Below are 26,716 nucleotides of genomic sequence, written 5' to 3' on the forward strand. Positions count from 1 at the left end.
CACAGAGGTGGATTTACCACAGAGCTAATAAAGCTTAAAACGTTAGAACCCTTGTCTTAGGCTCTGTACTTAATTTTCTATTTGTAATTTTGTTTCTCATAACAAAGGTCCCCAAATTACACAAGCCTCGGGCCCACCCTCCAATCTTGAACTGGTCCCCAGTCATCTATACAACACTGTCCCTGATACTCTCATACCTCAAAATAGGTTTTTACCACCCACTATTTTTGGGGGATCCTTTATTGTTAAGAAATCAGCTCTCAGCTTAATCAGGGCTTCTACCTTATACAAGGCCAGGGGGCCCCACTGGAGATCTAGTTTATGTTACTGAGAGTCCCTGGGGGTGTGCCATGTCTGTGTGTCTTTGTTGCCTGCATTTTAGAAGTTTTTGTCTTTGATGGTCTTCAGTTTCACAGTGGGTATCTAGGTGTGATTTTAAAAAATTTATTCTGCATGGGATTTATTGGGCTTTGTCAATCATTATCTCTTATCAGTTCTGGAAAATTCGCAATCTGGTCTTCGAATATTACTTCTGTCCTATTGTTTTTCCATTTTCTTTCAGGAACTCTTGTTAAACATGTCAGACCTTCTTCTATCCTCCTTGTTTATGGGCATCTATTCCTTATTTTGCAAGTTTCTCTTTTCTGTTTCATTTCAGACCAGGGGTTGGCATATGGATTGTATGTCCCACCACTCCCTGCTTTTGTGAATAAAGTTCTGTCGGAACACAGCCACATTCTTTTGTTTACATATTGTCTGTGACAGGGTAGTATGACAGAGACTATATGTCAACAAGCCTAAAATATTTACTATCTGGCTCTATATGAAACATTTGCTGAAGTTTGCTCCCCCTTATAATTTCTTATCTTCCAATTCACAAATTCTTTCTTCATCTCCGTTTATTCTACTGTTACAATGGTCCACTGAGTTTTTCATTTTGGTTACTGAGGTTTTTATTTTAAATGAACTTTATATATCTACAGGCCACTTTTTAGTTTCCTATCCCTAATGTTATTTTCAAGCTTTTCTTTTGTGTATTCAAATATAAATTCCACAGTTGTGAGAAACTGATATATAAACATTCTGATATGTCTAGAATTTGAATTCTTTACAGGTTTTTCCTGCAGTCTGTTTCCTGTGTGCTTATTTTCTTTATATTTTTACAGTATTGCTTTAACTATATATAGTTCATTGTTCTTAAAAATCTATCTGTGGAGGTTCTTTGAAATTGAGAAAAAAAACTGTTCCTCCAGTAAAGATTTCCTTTTGTTCTTCCTGGTGCCTCAGCAAAATCCTCTGAAGTTCCCTAGACCACCCAAGCTGTAAATCCATGTCAGAGCTGGTTCACGGCCGCAGGGATCAGAATTTTTTTCTTTGCTTATTTTTCTCATTGCAAAAAAGATTTGTGTTTTGCATTGGAGAAATCCTGTCCTATCTTTAATGGTAGGGACAGAGTCCTTTCATGGTGGAGTTTCTACCACTGAGCAGAGTGCCTGGCCTAATACTTGTTACATAACTAAATAGGTTCTGCTGATTACATTCCTTAAACGGTTCTCAAATCCATCTTTTCACCTCTTTCCCATTCTCATGCTCCTTGTTCAGGCCCTAGTCATTGTTTTCTGGACTATTACAATGTAATCTCTCAATTTAGTGGTCCTCAGCTGAGAGTATATTTCAGAATCCCTGAGGAGTGTTAAAATACATATGTTTAAAAAAATCTGGGGTGAGTTGAGGAAATCTGTAGTTTAAATATTCTGCAGTTGATTCTAATAAGTACCTCCTATGTGAGGCACTCTATGCCAACCTGTTTTCAGTCTTGTCTCTCTTAAATCCATCCTCCATACTCAGGGAATCTGTCTAGCATGAGAATGTGACTGGTCTGTTCTCTTACAAAAACCCTACAGTGGCTCTCTGTCTCCTAAAGAATAAAGTCCGGCTACTTAGCGCTGTGTACAAGGCCTGCCATGCCATCTGCATGTCAGCCTGTGGTGGCGCTCAGCTTTGCACCTTACTCCTCACCTACCATCCTGTCTCCCATGTTTTGCTTTGCTCATGCTATTCTCTGTGTCCATAGTTCCCCTTTCATTCTTCTTTACTGACTTACTTCTACTTGTCATTTAGGACCCAGCTCAACTCCAGGAAGCCTCCACAGACTCGAAGACTGAGTAGTATTCTTGCTTTATGCTCTTCTGTTTCATCAATGCTAATCAACTCTGTTACACTGAAAGTGTAAACTCCACCAGAGATGAGTTCCTCAAGGGACTTAAGTGATTCATCTTTGTTAGCCCAGCAAAGATCTCAGAACACAGTAGTAATTTACCATATGTTTACTTCCCAGAACATAATATAGTATTATTATATACTTACTGAACTGACCTCAACTGTCTAGGTTTGCCCTTTTAAACTCAGGTGCCTTTGACATCTGGGAACATGGGCAATGATACCACTGGGGCTCTTTAAATTCACAGTATTTGTGAACATATTCCCCAACTAAATTCAGTTGTTTCCATTGTATTAGGGAGAAGAAGAGATAACTTGGGGATTAAGATATAAATCTTAGCTGACATAGGAAGCTAAATAATCTTAAAATGAAGATGGAAAAGTGAAACAATTAAACATCTAGCATCTGCAATTCCACGAATGGGCATTGCGCCAAGGTTGATTTCCTTACATGGGTTGCTTGGATGAGGGAGGTTCATTCTTTGTGCAAAAGTCTGGGACCCCTTCCCATCCCTCAATCGTGCCTGACTTCTCAGTCTCCAAGAGAGATCATGAACACCAAACCTTCCCTTCTGGATGGGACATTGTGGGATAAACAATTAAGAACGACAAGTTTGTGTGTGAGTCCCAGAGAAAGCAGGCAGAGAGTGGAAGACTGGTAGAGATGTTTGCTTCCTAGGATACAGAATATGTGATGCCCTCTCCAGTATGAATTGGGTGTCATTTAGTTTCCTGATGTTCTTCACTTCTTACTCTCTGGGACAACAAACATTGAGATTATTTTTCCAAATAATCTCAATGGAGTTTTCTGGAGTTTCACTGGGTGGGATCAGAAGGATGAACCATGCCCTGGTTGACTTACAAAGTTCTTGGGGGCATCATGCTCAGATTTTGGGGTTGTAACCATGCTGAAATCATGGCACCTTGACTTCCTCCTCAGTTTACAGTTTTACATCTTTCTAACCAGGATCAATTTCAGAGCTACAGTCCTTGGGGTAGAACAGAATCGAAAGTCTGTTTGGTATCATGCATCAGCAAGTACTCAATAAATGTTAATTTATAAAGTTAATGACATGAAATGAAAGAAAACACGTTCTTTTTTGACACTGTCTCAAATAGCTGTAATCTCCATCCTCCACTAGAAAATAACGATAACAATAATAATTCAAGGATTCTCAAGAGAGGAAACAAAGAAGTGACAGAGAAAGCATCTCACTCAGGAAGCTGCAAATTGAGATAGCTACTGCAGAATTCCATTACCTTTGCAAGACCGATTGCCCTTTGTGGGAGACAAAGGGCAAAGCCAGCTTTGAAATCATGGCAAGGTCAGTTTACCAGCAAAATGGCTGGAAAGGAACACGGAGGGGAGGAAGAGTGTCCTAGGCAAAAAAATAATCTGACACACTGATGAATAAGCAAAGGCTTCTACATACAGAGCTGCTCCTGTCATAGATTCTCTTTTGTTCCTGAAAACTGCTAGACATCCAGTTGAAAAAAAAAGTCTCTTTTCTAACAGGACCCATCACTTTAGATCAATTCTTCTAACTGGTGACATTTCATTGCCATAAAGTAGTGGAAGAAATATTTGAAAACAGAAGACTCAAGGTTCAAGTGACTGAGCCTTTCTGGTTGCTGGATCTTGGGTGAGACAGCCTCTGTGAGTTTCGCATTCTGATAAGCAAAATACAGACAATAGCAACATATATCAGTTATGAGAACTAATTGAACTAATGTATGTGAAGGTATATCTTGCCTCTAGATGATCATGCAGTTTAGGACATTCTGTCTTTGAATGGGCTGAGGAGGAGAAGAAAGTGCCCGATAATGCTGCGAATGAATAAAGCTGCTTCCGACCCCACCCCCACCCCCGAACACCGCCACTGCAAGAACATACTAATAAATCCAGATGTATGCAGACTGGCATCAGGGTCTGCATTCATTAGCCAATTTAAATAATTTTATATCTTAAAATAATTATGGCATTTGCAGTACTGTTTTCTAACACATTCGAGGTCTCAAGCAAAATGCCCCAAAGGCAACCTCATGCAATCATTGCATTTATTTTACATTTTTAATGAACTTTCCTGTTCCCAGGGCTCTTCTGGCATTCCCCAGCAGCCTGGGTTCTGTTCTCTGTTCCTTCACTGGGACAAAAGGCACATGTTCGTGTCTGCACATTCATTTTAACTTCATCAGAAGATAGAGGATATGAAGTTATCGCTTGTCAAAAGGTTTTAATTTCCTTCCCAAACTACCAATAACAAACACCTGGTTAAACAAAAAGGTGTAAATACCATAAAATAACTCTATGTGGTTTGTTTCTCGACTAAAGTTAAATGGTGCAGCTTTTGGCTCACTGTTTGCTTACAATGGCTTTATTAGGGGCTGACGGTAACATCCCTTCTCTGAATCCACCATTCCTATACTGCTCTCCATATTCAGAAAACAGCATTTGAAGGAGAAGCAGGGGCCAAATATCCCTGGCTTCATTCCTCGAAACAATCCCCAAGGGAAAGAGTGATTTAATAAAGATTGTACATAAGTGCCACTGGTAAGACTTTGTCAACGAATAGGGAACATACAACACACTTACAGGACCTAGGACTCCACCACATAATCTTTGCTTAGGCTCTAACTGTTCTAAGAACTTTCCCACCTAAACTGTCCAGTTTGAGCCTTACAACAATGCTGTCAGGTCAGGAAGGCAGGCATTATTACTAATGATGACCTACAAGGTCCTCCCCCTGCTATCTGATACTGCTCTTCACCTTGCCTACGCTGCTTTCTGTGTTCTATCCACATTGACTTTCTTTGTTTCTTGAACACATCTGCTTCCTGCCCCAGGCCTGTTGCACTGACTGTTCTCTCTATGGAATGCTGTGCCTTGACTAAGCTCTTCCACCGAGCAATCTCCTCACCATACAGTTCTCAGCTAAAATGAATGCTTCCTACTCAATGAAAGCTTTTCTGGCCACTTCAAAGAAATGCTGCCCTTACCCATCCCTATCCCAATACATGCTTCTATATTCCTTACCTTATCTATTGTCTTTAAAGGTCTTATCATTCTTATTATAGAGAATCATTGCCTTTATTTACTATTGCATCTGTTCCTTCACAGAATGAAAGGGCCATGAGGGAAAGGACCTTGTTTGTATGGCTCACTGCTATGTTTCCAGCATCTAGAATAGTGTCTCACACAGAGATTTAAAAAAACTATTTATTGCCTGAATTCCAATCTGGTAAATGAAGAACCCAAGACCGTGAGGATTAAGTGACTTGCTGGGATCTATTAAGGCAAAACTTGGATACCTCAACCTGTAGACCTGTGCTTTTCTCTCTAGGAATGAAGTTCACTGCTTGCTCTTTGGGTGACTCAGAATGAACATGCTATCCTTTGGCATGACACAGGAGGCTGAGCGTGCTTGTTTTCAGAGACAGGTAACATGCCTTAGACCAATCCAGAGGTAGGAATGGACAGTTACACTGCTGAGATGTGCGTGTATCAGCACTGAACCCAGGGCCCAATGGTGCTGTCCTGCCTCATTTTCCTGGGATTTGGGGGTTTGGATCTCATCTGAAGTGCACTGATTTTGAGAAGCAGAAGGGATGGGAACAGATACAGCTTGGCTGGAGTCCTGACTATGTCATTCACAGCTAGGTGTTCTTGATCTTGGACAAGTCTATTGACCTCCCTCTGGAATAGGAATAACTTCAGCTTCATGGCTGCCCTGAGTTGAATGAACCTACACATAGGAAATGTGCAATACATGGCTCCAGTTCGGGATACGTTTAGTGGATGCCTCAAAGTTTCTCTTCATCCAGTTTTTGACTGAAGCTTCTTCCCTTCAGGATGTGGGCTGAATTTCTCACTGTCTCTGTTTCTCTTTAGTACACAAGTGTCTGGAAACCTGCCTTACTGTAAATGCAAGTGGTTTGTTGATATTTGTTGATTAACTAATGAAGACAGAAAGGAAGGAGTTGAATCACGGGGTGACTGAAATGTTTATGCTAGGTATTTATCAAGCTGAAGTTGAGTTATACGGTATTAGGGAAAAAAAGAGTAAAAAAATGTGACTGCTTCAGTGCAGAGCTCTGCATGTCACATGAGCCTCATGTCTGTCTATCAGCATGGAGCAGACCAATTAGGAAGGGCCAGAGGGGGGAGGGGACAGCTAAAACAGGGCATAACAGGCAAAAGAGCAGATGTCCACGGGGTGAGTTTAAATTGTAGTTTCCCTGAGTCAAGTTCTGCAGAAAAGATTTATTCTGCATCTCTTCTCATATACCCTGGAGCTTTCAAGCATGGCAGATTTGGAATAGAGTTACTACAGGGGACCTCTGGAATTCCAGGGTGAGAAAAGAGGCAGCACTTAAGAAAATAATGATGTCCCATCTCTATGAAAAAGCCTGATAATGTTAACATGGAACAAATTCAGTAGGCATAATGGGCGGACTCTATCTGCAGACCTCCAACTAGCTGCAAGGATACTTACTTTCTCATAGAGCTATGGAGAGCTTCACTATGGGGAAGTGTTAAACATTCAGTCACTCCAAATGCTAGATGTTTTTATGCTGATGATTTGGTTGTTAGCACAGTTGACACAGGAAAGATGTCAGAACAAAGGAGGCTTATCTTGGATGCTTGGTCCTGCACAGGCTTCAGGCTCTCAGAGCTCACTTACTCAGCTGTAAATAAAACCTGAGATGTACTGGCTCCGCTCCCTTCCCTCTCTGCCCCGCTCCTGTCTCCTTCAAAATATCAACAAGCTATCAGATGGAAAGGAACTGTGTGGCAGAAATATACTGAAGAGAAGAGAGACTTGCGGGACACTTGGAAATTGCCTCTAAACAGTACTTCTTAGATGTAAAGCAGTTAAAAAACATCTGAGAATTAAATACAGTAAATCAAATAGCAGGGAATCTATTGAGATTATTGAGATAGGCCTCTTTCCTCGTCAACAAACATGATCTTTGAAGAAAGCATTTATTTAACTAAATGGAATTCAGGACAGAAATAACACCTGGTCAGTTAACTGAAGGAAGGCAGCAAGACTTTGTTCTGGCTCAGACCATGGTGCTTGATGGCAGCACACAGATATACAAAAATAAAGATGATCAAATAGAAAAGTGTGATATATTGGCTCAAATTTTGTAAGAGAAAATCTGTACCATTCTGGAAGAGATGATTGTAACTGTCCCAGATGCTGCTGCAAGCTCGTCGGTCCACCGTCATGTGACTTGATGTCTTCATTTACCATATCAACCCTCTCATCATTTCCTCTTCATCTCCTGCTCTTGGGCTTAATTCTTTGGCGGACATTCTTATTCTCTTTACTAACAGGCAATCAATATTACATCATCCAGTTCTCTGTGATTCCTTTCACACGATGAGATATATTTGAGCAAATTCCACTGGGACTTGTTTTTCTCCCTGATGCCTGGCAAAATAAGGCTATGAGGATGCCATGCAAAACACTGAAATTTGATTGGCCTGCATCCCAGACAGCATGGTTACAGCAACGTCCTTATCCTCTTTTATGTGAGCTGGGGGCTGTAAGACATCCATATGCTGTTACTCGTGCTTCCACCCAAGATGAAAAAAGAATGAATGAGGGGGAAAAGATAACAAACAAATGAGAATTGTCCATTAATTAAAAGGGCTTGATGTGGCTATCTTACATTCAATAATAGATCATGCAACTGTCAACACGTGAATTCATTATCAAGAGGGCAGAACTTGGTGCAGAAAAATAAAGAGAATCCCATTACAACAGGATTTCTCAGTCTCGGTATTGCATATACATGTTGGGCTGGGTAATTCTTGCTTGTGGGGGGCTGTCTTATGCCTTTTAAGGTGTTCAGCTGCCCTGGCCTCTGCTGACTGGATGCTAGTTGCAGTCACCCCCCCACAAAGTAGTGACAACTGAAAATGACTCCAGACATTACCAAATGTCTCCTGAGATGCAAAACTGCTCCTGGTTAAATAAAAGCTAGTCTATTGCCCCTCTTTATGTCCTGCTGAATGTGAGGATGTCTCCTCAGACTCTGAACCTTCAGGAGAGAAAGTGACCTTCATGAAAGCCTGGTCACTGCTTCCTATGGAAGGGTTTTCAGCTGTTTCTTGAGAAAAACTGACCTTTAAAATTAATTCTCTCCCAGAATCTCCTTTTTTCATTCTTGAATTAGTCCCCTCTACCTGGCCTTTCACTGCAGCAAAATGGCACTTAATGGATCTTTGAAACTTAATACATGATAATGTTGCAAGACCTTCTGCAGATTAATAATAATTCTTTGAAATGATTTAGAAATAGGATCTGAGAGGAGAAAGGGCTTTATTTTTGTTAGTTTTAAACATTTCCTCTGCTATTTTAGTGGATGAACAATCTAATAGGCTTTCCTCTCCCTCTTTTCTCCTCTTATTCTTTATCAAGGACAACTGAGTTAATAATATTACTGATCTTTACGCATACTTAGTAATTTGTCAACCATCACCAACTAATCTACAGTAACTGGGCAGCAGGAGGAAAGCCTGTTATTGGATCCACAGGACTGATTCCCAGATCTTCCATTTACTTCAGTAAACAGACACATAGTTCCTGGCATGCTGAGGCCCTCAATATACCTCTCTTGAATAAATGATCCTTCAGAGTACTATAACAAATTGTCCCTATTTTTTACACTAGCGGACTCACAAAAATCCATGCTGACCTGCATTATTTACCTTAGTCCTGTTTCCTCCTCAAGTTCAGGATGGACACAACTAACAGCTATTTATTGAATGGAATTAAACAGAACGGAGCACAAGCAGCCTCTCCAACCACCCTCCAGACCACCAGCCCTTTCATTTATACAAAGAACTTTCATGTATTTTTACCTTACTACAATCTTGTGCTATGGAGGACAGAAAAAGATGTCTATACATCATTTTAAATGAAGAAGCTGCCATTCAGGCAGGCATGATAATTTGCCTTTATTCATAAACAAGAGTATGGTGAAGCTAGGATTTATTAGGGCTTAAATATCATGGTTCAAAGAGAGATACTGGGTCTCTCTTCTGTTGTGGGTTTAAAATGGCTTATCAACATTTTCTCTACCCTGACTACATTCCTCAGGACTGTTTTGTACTTTCTCCTGTGATTCACTAGCCAACAATAAGGCTTATAATTGTTAATGAGTAGATTATAACTCCCAAGAGGGCAGAAATCATACTGTCTGATTTTCTAGCACAGAACTTAGCACACAGAAGGCACTTAATAAAAATTTGTTGAAATAATTTGTGTATTGACAGAACTTTAGGAACTTTGATAAAAAGAGGCAGCTTAGAGAGTAGATACAGGCATGCAGGCCCTGGAAGGCATATTGCTCATTTTGCATGAATATGAATGAAGTGTTGACCTGGCTCCTGCATGTCACTCTCTGGTGAGTTGGAGGACTTTCAGCTGGTGGCCATGAACTGCCTTCCCTTCAGGAGTGCTGACAAATTAATTTTCCCATCTGTGAAGCTGAGGCCAGATCCTGGGCCTCGGTGCTTCTCTGAAGCTCTGAGGAACCAGAGCATCAGGAATCTTCCTTCTCTTTTCACCTCAGCATACGCACCCTAAGATTCAGGGGCAGACTGCAGTTGTTTTTGCAGACACCCTCTCCTCGTCCCTTGCATCTCACCTCTGCCTTAGAGCCAAGGGTGTGAAAACCCTTGGCATTCCTGGGAGTGGAACAAAATCCCCAATGCAGAAAGAGCCCCCGAAGGCAAACTCTCACCTCCCGCACTCTCCAGGCTGTCAGGAGTGGATGATGGAAGTCAAGGTCTCCTTCCCAGCGATGACTACGCCACTTACAGAGAGCGACAGCTGGAGGGACCACAGCTCTGGGTACTGCACTCAAGCCAGGAGGCGAAGGAAGATGACAATCGATTACCTGGTAATCAAGGCACCTTTCCCTGGGTCTTTCTGTCCCAGGTTTGGGCTAGGAAGGAAAGGTGGTGCCCTTCCTCTTGCCACTCATTCCTCTTTCAGGACCACATTTTCTAGGGTCCAGGGAGCAGCATCCTCTGTGGAGTGTAGAGACCAGTCACTGTGAAGGGAAACTGAAGCTATGACATGGAACCCTCTTTCCCCTTTGGGTAACATCGAACATACGTAAAGTTGTGTGGCTCCTCTAAAATGGTGCTTCTTAACCATCTCCTCAGGGAACAGTATGCAACATCTGGAGGCATTTTTGGTTGCCACGGCTAGGCCATTGGGTGTGCTACTGGGGCAGACAGATAGAAACCTAGAATGCTGCTAAATGCCCCAGCATGGCACAGCTCCCCATGAAATGCAAAGCAAAGGGAAACAAAAAGGCAAGCCCTTGTAGGGTAGAACTCATTTGCATCTGCTGAATGGAGTCGTTCCAGTGTTAGTAAGTCTGCATAACTTTCATTTGGAAGCCTGTGATTTACACTGGCTCTGTGAGACCATGGGGTCAGCAAAGGTAGTGTATTTGGGGCTTGTTCACTGTGATTTTGCCAGTATCTTCCACACAGTGCCCGGCACATGGTGTGCTTCATAAATAGTTGTTGGATTAAATACTGTGTTTGGGGGTCTTCTTATCCCCAGGATCACAAGTGGGAGTGACTCTGCTGATCAGTAAGGAGGGAACAAGGCCAAGTGATGTCAAAGGACTAAGACTGGAGCAGAGCCAGGAGGTCAGCCGGGCTGCACGGCTTCATGGGACTGGCTGTCCAGATTACAGCCAGGTGTCTGGAGACTCGAGGACCGGAACTTCAGACACTTGAGGCAACTCAACCCAACGAGTTAGCGCACAGAACTGACCCTGACGCTTCCCCAGACGCTTCCTCTTCGGAGAGCCGCAGGCACTAAAGGTTTAGTACCTTCAGTGGCTCTTGAGGTGCTTGAGAGAGGGCAGTTCCTCAGCGCTGCAGGAGCCAAGCTCTCAGCATTCAAGCCTGGTCCTGGGGCCTTCCTGGCTGTTCTTGTCTTTCTCCCTCTTCCAAACTCTGACATACTGTTTCCAGGCTAGTTTGCCCATGGTTAATCCTGATATATCAACCCCTTTTTATAAAACCTTCAACAACTCTCTTTGTTTTACCAAATTAAGTCCAAAGTCTTTGCCCACAGCAGTATACAAGCTCTGTTTATTCTGGCCCCCACTTCTCCTTTCCTTGCCCTTATATTTTCTCCTTTGATCCTTTTTTCCTTTCCATTTTATCACCACTACTTCTCTACACACACTCATAGCTGGACTCTTTGCTTGCCAACTTGGTGCCATTGCCCCAGGGTAGACAAACCTAACGGTGGCTAACTTTGGTCCTATGCATTTTTCCTTTCAAGGTGTTCATTTTGGGGGAGTCCTGCTGCTTCCATAAATAGGCAAGTCATTTAACACTAATGGAGTCAGAATCTCAGAATAAATACCTACTTCCAATCTACCGCTTGCATAGAGGTTGTGTGTGAATAGGGAGATAATGCTGTGTGCGAAGTGCTGTCATCTTCCCAGAATGAGCTACATGCCTTCAAAGCATTATTTGGATTTCACACTGGCTCTCACATGTGCTTAGCATAGCCAGGGAGACCCAGCCTGCTGAAAACAGTGTTCTCAGTGCTCTGCTGAACCAGGGTCTGAGCTAAGGTAGATATTTATGTCCTTGCAAATGCTCGTGTCTTATTTTCTTTAGAGTCAAGTTTCAAGTTTAATCTAAGGTTTTCTCTGCCCTGCTGCTATCTTACGGCAGACACAGTCCTACCCTTCAGGAGGTAGAGACTTTGAGGGTACTAATGAAACCCCAGTTTCATAAAGGCTTTGATTACATATGTCATCACCATTTTCTGTTAAGCAAATTTTCTTTTCAATACGGAGAAAATAAATCAGGAAACTTCAGTCCTCAAAGAAAAAGTGTGATGCAGTAGAGAGTAGGAAAATTTAAACTCTGATCAAGACCCTGGGTAGCGCTGTTCATCAAATCCAAGAACAGAAGTGGCGTGAAATCTCCTAAAAAATGGAAACACAATTAATAGGAAATTTTACTTCCCACTTATAATCCCTGCTTCTCTGGCCACATAGCCCACAGTATAAAAACAAAAGTGAGAAAGAGGAGGGGTTGTCACAATAACAATAAGAACAGTATCCTTTTACCTATGGTGTCCACTGGCTAATATGGTGTTTTCAAAACATTTCTGAAGCTTCCTTTTCCAATCCCCTTCCTACTTCTGAGAGTTTCCAGGGATTCCTCATGCACAGTCGTGAATCTGGTTCTTACAGTTACCATCTTGTGTTCCCTGTGATGGGGCTGCTGATGCCTGCCATCACTGCAGATGCTTACCCACGTAGGCACATGCCATCAGTTTCCATGTTGTGCCCTCAAATATCTGTCCAGAGGGCTCTAAATGCTGTGGCTAATCTTGACCCTTCTAAACTGCCCTGGGTTCTGTGGAGAGCTGGGAAGATTCTCTCCCTGGTGTAGAAATTACTTACTTGTAATATAAAATAGTGATGTTTTTGTACCTCAAAATCAGAGATATTTTTGTCACTGCTGTTGCTTGTTTTTGAAAGCTGGCTCAATCCCCTCTTCAGAAGACTCAGGATGGGTTTGCAACTGCTGCACTAATGTATTAAAATGCTTAGCATCTCCTCTGTGCTGAGCATTGATTTTGGACCAAACGTGCATGCCTTAATTCTCTTTTACTTTAATTTGCATTTTTCCCCAGAGACAACAAGGATCCTTTTTTGCAAATAGATACATGATAGGTTGGTTCCACTACACATTCTTTGTATTTAGGCTGAAACTGGGATTCATTTGTATACAGAGTATCTATGGATTATGGATCTTTTAGTCCCAGACACGGTGTAGGCTAAAAACATGAAGTCACATGATTTATTAGTTTTAAGCAGGACTTGTTTAAGTGACATGAATAGGAATACAATTAAGCTCACAGTTAATATTACTGACGAAGGCATTGAGGACAACTATAATTCCTGGGAGCTCTACCTTGTCAACCTCTGGGCCCCTCTCTCTGCCTCTTGTAGGCTATTACAACTTCTTCTCTCTCTTGACCCTCTTTTTCCGTTTATATAGAGCCCCAAATGGCCAGCAGCCATTTGTTTCCCAGAAGGCCAATATGTTTTCCATAGGTGCAGCTAAATACAGCCCCTGTCAATTATAGTTCTAATGGAAGAGAATGTGATTAGGCACTAGTTGGCTATTAGAAGGGCTGGTTTCAAATCAGCAGTTCCTGGGGTTACCTTATACATAGAGATTTTTTTTCCCTCCAAAGGACCATGGGAGAGCCAGTTATCCCCAGATATGGCTACTAAGCTCTGGAAGGGCAGGACTTGTTCCACAAGCCTCTTTCAACTCCCTACAGAGCCTTGCCCCAAACAGATACTCAATGAAGGACTGCAGGAAGGATGTGAAGTGAAAGGGTACCTGTGGTCTTGGGCCCAGGACCTAGGCGGAAATCAGCTGAGTTATAAATTAGGTTTGTTGTCCTATAAGATAATGACAAACCACTAAGACAGAAACTTGAAAACCTTCCTAATGGCAAACTTAAACAATAAGGTGGCTAAGAGTATATATCCCACTCCTGACAATACTGTATTAATAGATTTTTCAGGAGAAATCTTCTAATCCTTCTGGATATAGCTGCTTTCTCAAGAGGGCTTAGGCACTGGAGGAATAACTAATACTCTGAGAAAAGTCTGGGTTCCCTTCAGCTGATGCTGCAGTCTTTTAAAAGCCACTGTGATTAACAGCTCTGAAATGTTTCTAATGAATGTTTCAGTCTGGGCTTACATATCCTTGAAAGAGTTAAGACTTTACCCTGGAGTGTTTGAAACTGAATTAACCTGTGTGCTTACTACTGCTACTCTGCAGCAGCAGACTTTCCGCATCTTTGGCTGAGAGGCAGGCAGCTCTTAGATTTGGGGCTGTGAGAGGTTTGAGCAGATCAGACACTAGGATGGCAGTTCCGAGGATGGCAGTGAGCTCTGCCGGTCCAGATGCCAATGTGACATTAGCACCTCCACAGTTAGCGGGTTCGCAGTGTGGGCGTTGATCCTGTAGAGGTAGAGGCAGAAGCGGCAGGCACTCAAAGCAGGGCGGGTATGATACAGGCCAGCAAGACACTTCCAGCCCTTGGACTTAGGTGCTATATCGTTCCCAGGAAACAGTAAGACTCCACTATTAAGAGTTAGTTTTCTTGATATAAACATTCTCTTTCATTTTAAAACAATAGTCCCTGGACAGTGGTATTTAATTAATTTACTTTACAAACATTTATGTGGTGTTTGCCATGTGTTCCAATGCTTAGAAAGAAAGATACTATTTGAAATGCTTTAGAAATGTTGATTCGTTTAATTATCATAATTAACCCATGCAGTAGGTACAGTTAAGCTTATTTTATAGACGAAGACACTAAGGCTCGGAGTGGTTAAGTAACATGCCCAAGGCTACACAGCCACTTAATGAATGAGCTCAGGTTTGAGTCCAAGCAGCCTGGTGCCAGTGTCTATGCTCTTAAATCCTATGCCATGCATAATGATTCACACTAAATTACAAATATGCTTCTTAAACAGGCTAAATTTGTCATATTGCTTTTCAGTGTCTGGTAAAATACAAAGGAGTGAGTGGGTTGGTGGAAGCATGAAAGCAGTTGGTCTTGACTGGGGGAGAAATAAGAATGGTGGGAGAAGGGTAATATAGAAAGTTTGGTGAGAGGCAGTCCAGGAGGGGAACTGAGGAATACTATAAGCAAGATTTATTCACCCTACAATTTTGCTATGGGCAAGAATCTCAACCCCCAAATTTTCACAAAGTTGAATGTATATATGACTTATATGTGGATATATGTATGATACCAAAAGAACCTTCTCAAAAGGGAATCTATGTGATACAGCAAGATTAGTCACCATTAGTTCAATGTTCCCTCCATGGACAATAGTGCTTGAATAACATGGTGTATTTTGAGGTACAAACTTAGGTTTATTCTGGTTTGCATATCCTTGTATACTTTGCCTTTCTTTCATATAGTTGGCATCCATTGCCTTAGAGAAGAGTAGATACAGAAAAAAAGAGGAAATGAGAGGAAAAAACATTCGAGTTTTAAGAGTCAAGGCATTTTAAAACAGCTTTATTGACATGAAATAAATTATATAAAATTACACAATATTGTGAGTTTTGACATGTGTATACATCCATGAGACCACCACAGTCAAAACAACAAACATATCTATCACTTCAAAGTCACCCTGTGTTTTTTTGTAATTCCTCTTTCTTCTTCTCCGCTGCCTTATTTTCCTAGACAACTCCTGATCTTCTTCCTGTCACTGTAGATTAGCTTGTAGGGTTTCAAGAATTTTATATAAATAGAATTATAAAGTACTTATTCTCTTTGGCTTCTTTCTCTCAGCATGTTTATTTTGGGAATTCATTCAGGTTATTGTATCAATACTTCATTCCTTTTCTTTGCTGAGTAGTTTTCATTGTAAGACTGTACCATGGTTTGTGCATTTACCTGATGAACAGTTCATCTGCTTCCAGGTTTTGGATATTATAAATAAAGCTGCCATTCTGGGAAATAGATGGCAGCATGAGAAGTGAGGCAGAAATCTCCTCCCAAAACCACGTATAACATGAAAATACAGCAAATACAAGTAATCCTGGAAGAGTGACCAGAAAGAAAGACTGCAACAGACAGCTTACATCTGGAAAAAGAGAAGCCCTAACAGAAAAGGGTAGAGTAGCAAAGCTGAGATCAGAAGGACCCAAGACCTCCCTGCACCCCAGCTCATAGGCGAGAGGAAGGAAAATGGAGTGGGGAGGGAGTGGAAGCCCAGGACTTCTAAACACCCACCCTTGGAGATCTGTTCTGGGAGCATGAACCCACATTCCCACATTACATGGGCTCTGGAGATTAGAGGGGTTGGAAAGCAAAGAAAGGCAGAATTCTTAGAAAGAACGAGATTCCAGCTACTTGCGGAGAAAAAGTACCCACAACCACCCACTCTGAGACCAAAGAAAGGTGGGTGCTTTGAAAGACTTCTGAACAGCAAGAGGGCTGCTAAAGGGGAAAGGATTACACAGAGCTTGCTAGCAGCTCAGGAGAAAGGACAGGTGGACAAAATTGTTCCAGCACACTCAGATGAGCAGGTTGAGAATGTTCAGGAATTTCAGTTGCTCCATCCCCCTGGCGGCAATGCAGTGACAAGGCCCCCAACTGCAATACACAGCCTGCTGCTCCTTTATCCCAGTTGTTACTACAAACCTGCAGTGCCCACCATTTTGCCAGGACTGCTGGAGGGCAGCCCCGCCTATGGCAGCTATAGAGGCATAAAGCAGAGGCTGCTCCCTGTGTGCTTGGCCCACTGGCCCTGGCAGTGGAGGCAGGCACTGCAGCCAGGAAACAGGAAAGGGCTTTTTCCTCCCAGCAGGCACCAGTGCCGATTACCTGCAACCCCTGCCATTGTTCCAGGTGCTGGGAAGCTCCAGAGAGTAGAGCTTATGGGCACTATAGGGTGCTGCCTACACAAAGTTATTATTTCATATTATTCATTACAAATATGAAGCAGCAAGAGAAACGTGCAAACCCAAATCCCACAAACACCAGAAAGAGGGCTCAGTGAAACTGAAATCACCAATCTTCTTGATAAAGATTTCAAAATAAAAATCATAAACATGCTCACGGAACTACAAAAGAATATTCAAGACCTCAGGGATGACTTCAAGAAAGAGACAGAAACTTTGAAAACATAGTATCAGAAATGAAACATACAATGGAAGTATTTAAAAGCAGATTAAATAGGTAGAGGAGACGGTAAATGGAATAGAAATTAGAGAGAAGGAATACAAAGAAGCTGAGGCACACAGAGGAAAAAAGGATCTCTAGGAATGAAATAATCATAAGACAACTCTGTGACCAATCCAAACTGAACAATATTCGCATTATAGGGGTGCCAGAAGAAGAAACAGAAAAAGGGACAGAAAAATCTCTTTGAGGAAATAATAGGTGAAAACCTCTCAGGTCATGGAAGTGCAGAGATCTCCCAACACAAGAGATCCAAGGAAGACATATAATAATTAAAATGGCAAGGATCAAGGACAAGGAGAGAGTATTAAAAGCATCCAGAGAGATAAAAAAAGATCAACTACAAAGGAAAACCCATCAGGCTATCATAAGTCTTCTCAGCAGAAACCTTACAGGACAGAAGGAAGTGGCATGACATCATTAATGCAATGAAATAAAAGGGTCTCAAACCAAGAACACTCTACCCAGTAAGATTATCATTTAAATTTGAACCAGGTATTAAACAATTTCCAGGGGAGCAGAAGTTGAGGGAATTTATCTTCCACAAACCATCTCTACAGAGTATTTTAAAGGGACTACTACAGATGGAAGTGTTTCTAAGGCTAAATAGAACCACAGTAAAGGAAGTAGACTAATTAATTACTATCCAAATGCAAAATTAAATCAGCTACCCATAAAGTCAGTCAAGGGATACACAAAGAATACAGAATATGACACCTAATATATAAAGAGTGGAGGATGAAGAAAAAGAAAGGAGAAAAAAAAGAACCTTTAATTTGTGTTTGTTATAGCATATTAAGTGAGTTAAGTTAGACAGTTAGATAGTAAATAATCTGCCCTTGAACCTTTGGTAACCACGAATCCAAAGCCTGCAATGGCAATAAGTACATATCTATTGATACACACCATAAATGTAAATGGACTGAATGCACCAGTCAAAAGACATAGAATTACAGAATGGATAAAAAACAAGACCCATCTGTAGGCTGCTTACAAGAGACTCACTTCAACCCAAAGACATACACAGACCAAAAGTGAAGGATGGAAAAAGATATTTCATGCAAATTATAGGGAGAAAAAAGCAGGAGTTGCAGTACTTGTATCAGACAAAATAGACTTCAAAACAAAGAAAGTCACAAGAGACAAAGAAGGACATTACATAATGATAAAGAGGTCAGTCCAACAAGAGGATATAACCACTGTAAATATCTATGCACCCAACACAGGAGCACCCAAATATATGAAACAAATACTAACAGAATTAAAGGGGGAAATAGAATGTGATGCATTCGTTTTAGGAGACTGCAACACAACACTCACTCCAAAGGACAGATCAACCAGACAGAAAATAAGTAAGGAGTCAGAGGCATTGAACAACACATTAGAACAGGTGGACCTAACAGACATCTACAGAACTCTCCACTCAAAAGCAGCAGGATACACATTCTTCTCAAGTACACATAGAACATTTTCCAGAACAGATCACATATTAGGGCAAAAAGAGACACAGTAAATTTAGAAGGATTGAAATTGTACCAACCAGCTTCTCAGACCACAACGTTATGAAACTGGAAATAAATTATGCAAAGAAAACAGAAAAACCCACAAACACATAGAGGCTTAACAACATGCTCCAAAATAATCAATAGATCAATGACCTAACAAAACAGAGATCAAGCAATATATGGAGACATATGAAAACAATTCAACACCCCAACTTCTGTGGGATGCAGCAAAGGCAGTTCTAAGAGGAAAGTATGTAGCAATTCAGGCTTATCTCAAGAAAGAAGAACAATCCCAAATGAACAGTCTAAACTGACAATTAATGAAACTAGAAAAAGAAGAAAAAATGAGGCCCAAAGTCAGTAAAAGAAGGGACATAATAAAGATCAGAGGAGAAATAAATAAAATTGAAAAGAATAAAACAATAGAAAGAATCAATAAAAGTAGGAGCTGGTTCCTTGAGAAAATAAACAAAATAGATAAACCCCTAGCCAGACTTATCAAGAAAAAAGAGAGTCTACACACATAAACAGAATCAGAAATGAGAAAGGAAAAATCACTACGGACACCACAGAAATACGAAGAATTATTAGAGAATACTATGAAAAATTATATGCTGACAAACTGGATAACCTAGAAGAAATGGAAAACTTTCTAGAAAATACAACCTTCAAAGACTGACCCAGGAAGAACAGAAAATCTGAACAGACCAATTACCAGGAATGAAATTAAACTGGTAAACAAAAAACTACCTAAGAACAAAATCCCTGAACCAGATGGCTTCACTGCTGGATTTTATCAAACATTTAGTGAAGACCTAATACCCATCCTCCTTAAAGTTTTCCAAAAAGTAGAAGAGGAAATACTTCCAAAGTCATTCTATGAGGCCAGCATCACTCTAATACCAAAACCAGGCAAAGAAAATTACAGACCAATATCCCTGATGAACATAGATGCAAAAATACTCAACAAAATATTAGCAAACCGAATTCAAAAATACATAAAAAAGATCATCCATCATGATCAAGTGGGATTTATTCCAGAGATGCAAGGATGGTATAATATTAGAAAATCCATCAACATCATCCACCATATCAACAAAAAGAGGGACAAAAATCACATGATCATCTCCATAAATGCTGAAAAAGCATTTGACAAAATTCAACAACCATTCATGATAAAAACTCTCAGCAAAATGGGTATAGAGGGCAAGTACCTCAACATAATAAAGGCCATATATAACAAACTCACAGCCATCATTGTATTTATCAGTAGAAAGCTGAAAGCTTTTCCTCTAAGATCAGGAACAAGACAAGGATGCCCACTCTCAGACTTTTACTCAACATAGTACTGGAGATCCTAGCCATTGAAATCAGACAATACAAGAAATAAAAAGCATCCCAATTGGCAAGGAAGAAGTTAAACTCTCACTGCAGAAGACATGATGTTATACATAAAAAACCCTAAAGAATCCACTCTAAAACTACTAGAACATCTGAATTCAGTAAAGTTGCAGGATACAAAATTAATACACAGAAATCTGTTGCATTCATATATACTAATGATGAACTAGCAGAAAGAGAAATCAGGAAAACAATTAATTTACAATTGCATCAAAAAGAATAAAATACCTAGGAATAAACCTAACCAAGGAGGTGAAAGCCTTATACCCTGAAAACTATAAGACACTCATGAGATAAATTAAAGAAGACACCAGTAAATGGAAATACATCCATGCTCATGGATAGGAAGAATTAATATTGTCAAAATGGCCATCTGCCTAAAGCAATCTACAGATTCAATGCAATCCTTATTAAAATACTGAGAGCATTCTTCAGTGAACTGAAACAAATAGCTCTAAAATTCATATGGAACCACAAAAAACTCTGAATGGACAAAGCAATTCTGAGAAGAAAGAAAAAACTGAAGGGATTCCTCTCCCAAACTTCAAGCTCTACTACAAAGCCACAGTAATCAAGACAATTTGGTACTGATACAAGAACAGATCCATAGATCAATGGAACAGAATAGAGAGTCCAGATATAAACCCACACATATATGGACAATTTATATATGATAAAGGAGCCATGGACATACAATAGAGAAAGGATAGCCTCTTCAACAACTGGTGTTGGCAAAACTGGACAGCTATATGTAAGAGAATGAAACTGGATTACTGCCTAACTCCATATACAAAAGTAAACTTGAAATGGATCAAAGACCTCAATGTAATTCATGACACTGTAAAACTCTTAGGAGAAAACTAGAAAAACTTTCTTGAATATTAACATGAGTAACTTTTCCATGAACATATCTCCTTGGGCAAGGGAACCAAAAGCAGACATAAACAAGTGGGTCTACATCAAACTTAAAAGCTTCTGTACAGCAAAGGACACCATCAGTAGAACAAAAAGGCATCCTACAGTATGGGAGAATATATTCATAAATGACATATCCGACAAAAGGTTAACATCCCAAATATATAAAGCGCTCACCCACCTCAACACCCAAAAAGCAAATAACCCAAATAAAAAATGGGCAGAAGATCTGAACAGACACTTCTTCAAAGAAGAAATTCAGATGGCCAACAGGCACATGAAAAATTGCTCCACATCACTAATTGTCAGGGAAATGCAAATTAAAAACACAATGAGATATCACCTCACACCAATTAGGCCAACACTGAAAAGACTAGGAACAACACATGCTGATGAAGATGTGGAGAAAGGGAAATCCTCCTTCTGTGCTGGTAGGAATGTAAATTAGTTTAACCATTGTTGAAAGCAATATGAAGGTTCCTCAAAAAACTAAAAATAGCAATACCATTTGACCCCAGGATTCCACTCCTGGGAATTTACCCAAATAAAACAAGTTCTCAGATTCAAAAAGACATATGCACCCCTATGTTTACTGCAGCACTATTTACCATAGCCAAGACATGGAAGCAACCTAAGTGTCCATCAGTAGATGAATGGATAAAGAAGCTGTGGTACATATACACAATGGAATACTTTTCAGCCATAAGAAAGAAACAAAACCTACCATTTGCAACAACATGGATGGAGCTAGAGGGTATTATGCTCAGTGAAATAAGCCAGGCGGAGAAAGAAAGAAAATGATTTCCCTCATTTTTGGGGTGTAACAATGAAGTGAAACTGAAGGAACAAAACAGCAGCAGATTCACAGAATCCAAAAAGGGACTAGTACTTACTGAACGGAAAGGGGATGGGAAGGGTGGATTAAGGAGAGGGGAGAAGGGGATTAAGGGCTATTATGATTAGCATACATAATGTAGGGGGGTCACAGGGAAGGCAATACAGCACAGAGAAGAGAAGTAGTGACTCTATAGTATCTTATTATGCTGATGGACAGTGACTGTAATGGGGTGTGTGTGGGTGACTTGATAATATAGGCGAATGTAGTAACCACAATGTTGCTCATGTGAAGCCTTCATCAGATTGTATATCAATGATACCTTAATAAAAACAATTTAAAAAACTGCCATGAACATTTGTGTATAAGTCTTTTTATGGACACATGCTTTCTTTCCTATTGGTAAATACCCAGGAGTGGAATGACTCAGTGATGTTGTAGGTGCTTATTTTATTTTTTAAGCAACTGCCAACCTGTTTTCCAAAGAATCTGCAGTATTTTACATTCCCTCAGGAGTGTATAAGAATTGTAGTTGTTCTTCATCCTTGCCACCATGTGGTATAGTCAGTCTTTATTGCAGACATTATAATAGATGTGTATTGGTATTTGATTATGGTTTTAATTTGCATTTCCCTAATGATTGATGATGATGAGACTTCTTTCATGTATTTACTTGCCATCTGTATATCTCTTATGGTCAAGTTTATTCAAATCTTTTGCCCATTAAAAAAAGATTTTTTGAAACTGAGTATTGTGAGTTCTTTAAATATTCTGGATACAAAGCCTTTATCATCTATCTGATTAGCAAATGTTTTCTCTCAATCTGTGGCTTAACTGTCTTTTCATTCTCTTAAACATGTCCTTGAAGAGCAGATGTTCTTAGTTCCAATGAAATTCTAAATACCAATCATTTCTTTTATGGATAGTGTTCAGTTTTGTATCTAAGAAATCTTTGCCAACCCTAGGTCACAAGATTTTTCTCCCACGTTTTCCTCTAGAAGTTCAATAATTTTTAGGCTTTGTATTTAAATCTATGATCCATACAGAGTTAACTTTTTAATGTACTGAAAGGTATAAATTGAAGTTCATTTATTTGTCTGTGGAAATGCAATTATTTCATTATCATTTCTGGAAAAGATGATCCTTTCTCTACTGAATTGTCTTTGTCACAAACTACTTGTGTTATGTGGTAAGTCTATTCTGTTCCACTGCTCTATTTGCCTATCTTTACACCAACACCACAATGCCTTGATTTGTGTAAGTTGTAATATCAGGTGTTCTAAGGCCACCAACTTTATTCTTTTTCATTTCTTTTGTTTCCTTTTGTTTTTTGTTATCTTAGGGCCTTTCTGTTTCCATATGATTTTTAGAATCAGCCTGTCAATTCCTACAAAAAGATTTCTTGGTTTTTGTTTGGCGTTGCATCAAATCTATAGGTCTATTTAAGAATAGACAGTTTAACAATATGAGTCTTCTGATTTATGAATAAGATAAATCTCTCCCTTTTTTAGGCTTCCTTTAATGTCACTGAGCAATGTTTTATTGTGTTTGTGTACAGACCTTCACATCTTTTGTTAGATTTATCCCTAAGTATTTTATTAATGCTTTTGTCAATGGTACTGCTTTTAAAATTTCAGTTTTTGATCTCCATTGCTACTATATAGAAATACAATTAATTTCTATACCCTTATCTTGCATCCTGCCATCTTGCTAAACTCACTTATTAGATGTTACATAACCAATCATGTCATTTGTGAATAGAGACAGTTTTATTTTTCCTTTCAAATATGAGTGCCTTTTATTCCTTTTTCTTGCCTTATTGCACTACCTAGGATCTCTGATACAATGTTGGATAAAAGTGATGAGATCAGACATTCTTCTCTAGATTTGATCTTAGGGGAAAGCATTCCGTCTATCATCATTAGGTATGATACTAATTATATGTCTCAAATAGCCACTCTTTATTGGGCTGAGGAAATTGCCTTCTCTGCATAGTCTGCAGAAATTTATTTATTTTTTAATTAATTAATTTTTTTTTGAGAGGGCATCTCTCATATTTATTGATCAAATGGTTGTTAACAACAATAAAATTCTGTATAGGGGACTCAATGCACAGTCATTAATCAACACCAAGCCTATATCACAACAGTCTCCAATCTTCTGAAGCATAACGAACAAGTTCTTACATGATGAACAAGTTCTTACATGGCGAACAGTGCAAGGGCAGTCATATCACAGAAACTTTCGGTTTTGATCACGCATCATGAACTATAAACAATCAAGTCAGATATGATTATTCGTTTGATTTTTGTACTTGATTGATATGTGAATCCCACATTTCTCCCTTATTATTATTATTATTATTATTATTATTTTAATAAAATGCTGAAGTGGTAGGTAGATGCAAGATAAAGGTAGAAAACATAATTTAGTGCGGTAAGAGGGCAAATGTAGATGATCAGGTCTGTGCCTATAGACTAAGTATTAATCCAAGCTAGATAAGAGCAACAAAACATCCACGGATGCAGAAGATTTCTCTCAAAACAGGGGGTGGGGGGTGAGGTTCTAAGCCTCCCCTCTGTTGGTCCCCAATTTCTCACCTGATGACCCCCCTGCAACTGTGCCTGTCTTAGGTTGTTCCTCCCTTGAGGAATCTTACCCGTCTCTGGCTAACCAGTCATCTTCCGGGGCCATACAGGGAAATGTAAAGATGATAAGTGAGAGAGAAGCAATATTGTTTGAAAAGGTTAGCTTTTTACTTCTTTGCAGATTTATGCCCTGTGGCTTCTATGCCCAGCATTTGTCTTGAGGTATCTTTACCACTTGGAAGAATTATGATACTCAGTAATTTTCGATATGAGGCACGAATTCTACTAAAGGGTTGTAATTATGAAGGAAGAAGAGAAGCTATAGAAGTTTAAGACGGAAGAAAACTTGGGAAGATTGATTATTTCTTTGACATATCTTCTTGTAGAGTAACATAAGCATGTATAGGTTTAAACTACTAATTAAATTGCACACATACATTAACATAATAGGAATACAGCTACATAACAAAAGCAGACCTACAATTACCAGCCATATCCAGTGAAACCAAGAAAACCAGTTAGGTACCCTAGGCATTTGTGAAAACTTATCAATGATCTGATGGATATTGTCTTACTGAACTTGAATAGTTTGAGAAAAATCAGACAAATTAAAACAGCACATTCCTGGGAACTGTTCACATCCCATATGTTCTTTTAACAGTAGATAGTCTATAGTCGCACGATTCTGGAGCACTGCAACTTGCACTTCTCCTAATTCTTGGTTGAGTTCCGACAGTACAGATCCAGTCAAATTTGTTGTTTTACTGTATGCACAGGCCAGCTTAGATATCTCCTTCTTCATTCCAACAGCAAGTCCAGGAACTGGTGGGATGAATGCAGCTACAACTGCAGCAGCGCCAGGATCTTTGTTGACTTTTTCTTGAGGTTCATCTTCTGGAATGACTCTTCCAGAGAATGTTGATGTTGGAAGTTCTTCATATCATATCTTAATTCGTTTTCTGGGTAGCCAAATTAGGCTTTGATCCTCTGTATAAACACAAACAAACCCTTTGCCTACACTTTGATATGACCTTTATACCATTGTGAAGAACCTATTGGAGATCACCACACAGGAACTGCTTTTTTTTTTTAAGATAAAGGAATATTATCATAAAATGTACTTCCATAGTGGATCATCTGACACCCTTTAAAAGATCAAAATTAAGGATATGTAAAGCATGCATTAATTGTTGATTTGCAGTTAGTTTTATCCTATCAGGGAGTAATCCCCCTTTTCTTTCTCTTTTTTTTTTGTTATCATTAATCTACAATTACATGAAGAATATTATGTTTACTAGGCTCTCCCCTATACCAAGTCCCCCCCACAAACCCCATTACAGTCACTGTCTATCAGCATGGCAAATGTTGTAGAATCACTACTTGTCTTCTCTGTGTTGCACAGCCCTCCTCTTTCTCCTACCCCTCACATTATGCATGCTAATCGTAATACCCCCTTTCTTCTCCCCCCACTTATCCCTCCCTACCCACACATCCTCCCCAGTACCTTTCCCTTTGGTACCTGTTAGTCCGTTCTTGGGTTCTGTGATTCCGCTGCTGTTTTGTTCCTTCAGTTTTTCCTTTGTTCTTATACTCCACAGATGAGTGAAATCATTTGGTATTTCTCTTTCTCTGCTTGGCTTGTTTCACTGAGCATAATACCCTCTAGCCCCATCCATGTTGTTGCAAATGGTAGGATTTGTTTTCTTCTTATGGCTGAATAATGTTCCATTGTGTATATGTATCACATCTTCTTTATCCATTCATCTACTGATGGACACTTAGGTTGCTTCCGTTTCTTGGCTATTGTAAATAGTGCTGGGATAAGCATAGGGGTGCATCTGTCTTTTTCAAACTGGGCTGCTGCATTCTTAGGGTAAATTCCAAGGAGTGGAATTCCTGGGTCAAATGGTAAGTCTATTTTGAGCATTTTGAGAAACCTCCATACTGCTTTCCACAATGGTTGAACTAATTTACATTCCCACCAGCAGTGTAGGAGGGTTCCCCTTTCTCCACAACCTCGCCAACGTTTGTTGTTGTTTGTCTTTTGGATGGTAGTCATCCTTACTGGTGTGAGGTGATATCTCATTGTGGTTTTAATTTGCATTTCTCTGATAATTAGCTATGTGGAGCATCTTTTCATGTGTCTGTTAGCCATCTGTATTTCTTTTTTGGAGAACTGTTCAGTTCCTCTGCCAATTTTTTAATTGGATTATTTGTTTTTTGTTTGTTGAGGTGGGTGAGCTCTTTATATATTTTAGATGTCCAGCCTATATCGGATCTGTCATTTACAAATATATTCTCCCATACTGTAGGGTACCTTTTTGTTCTATTGATGGTGTCTTTTGCTGTACAGAAGCTTTTCAGCTTAATATGGTCCCACTTGTTCATTTTTGCTTTTGTTTTCCTTTCCTGGGGAGATATGTTCAAGAAGAGGTCACTCATGTTTATGTCTAT

Source organism: Manis pentadactyla, chromosome 12 (assembly GCF_030020395.1).
Source record: "Manis pentadactyla isolate mManPen7 chromosome 12, mManPen7.hap1, whole genome shotgun sequence".
Classification (NCBI taxonomy): Eukaryota; Metazoa; Chordata; class Mammalia; order Pholidota; family Manidae; genus Manis; species Manis pentadactyla.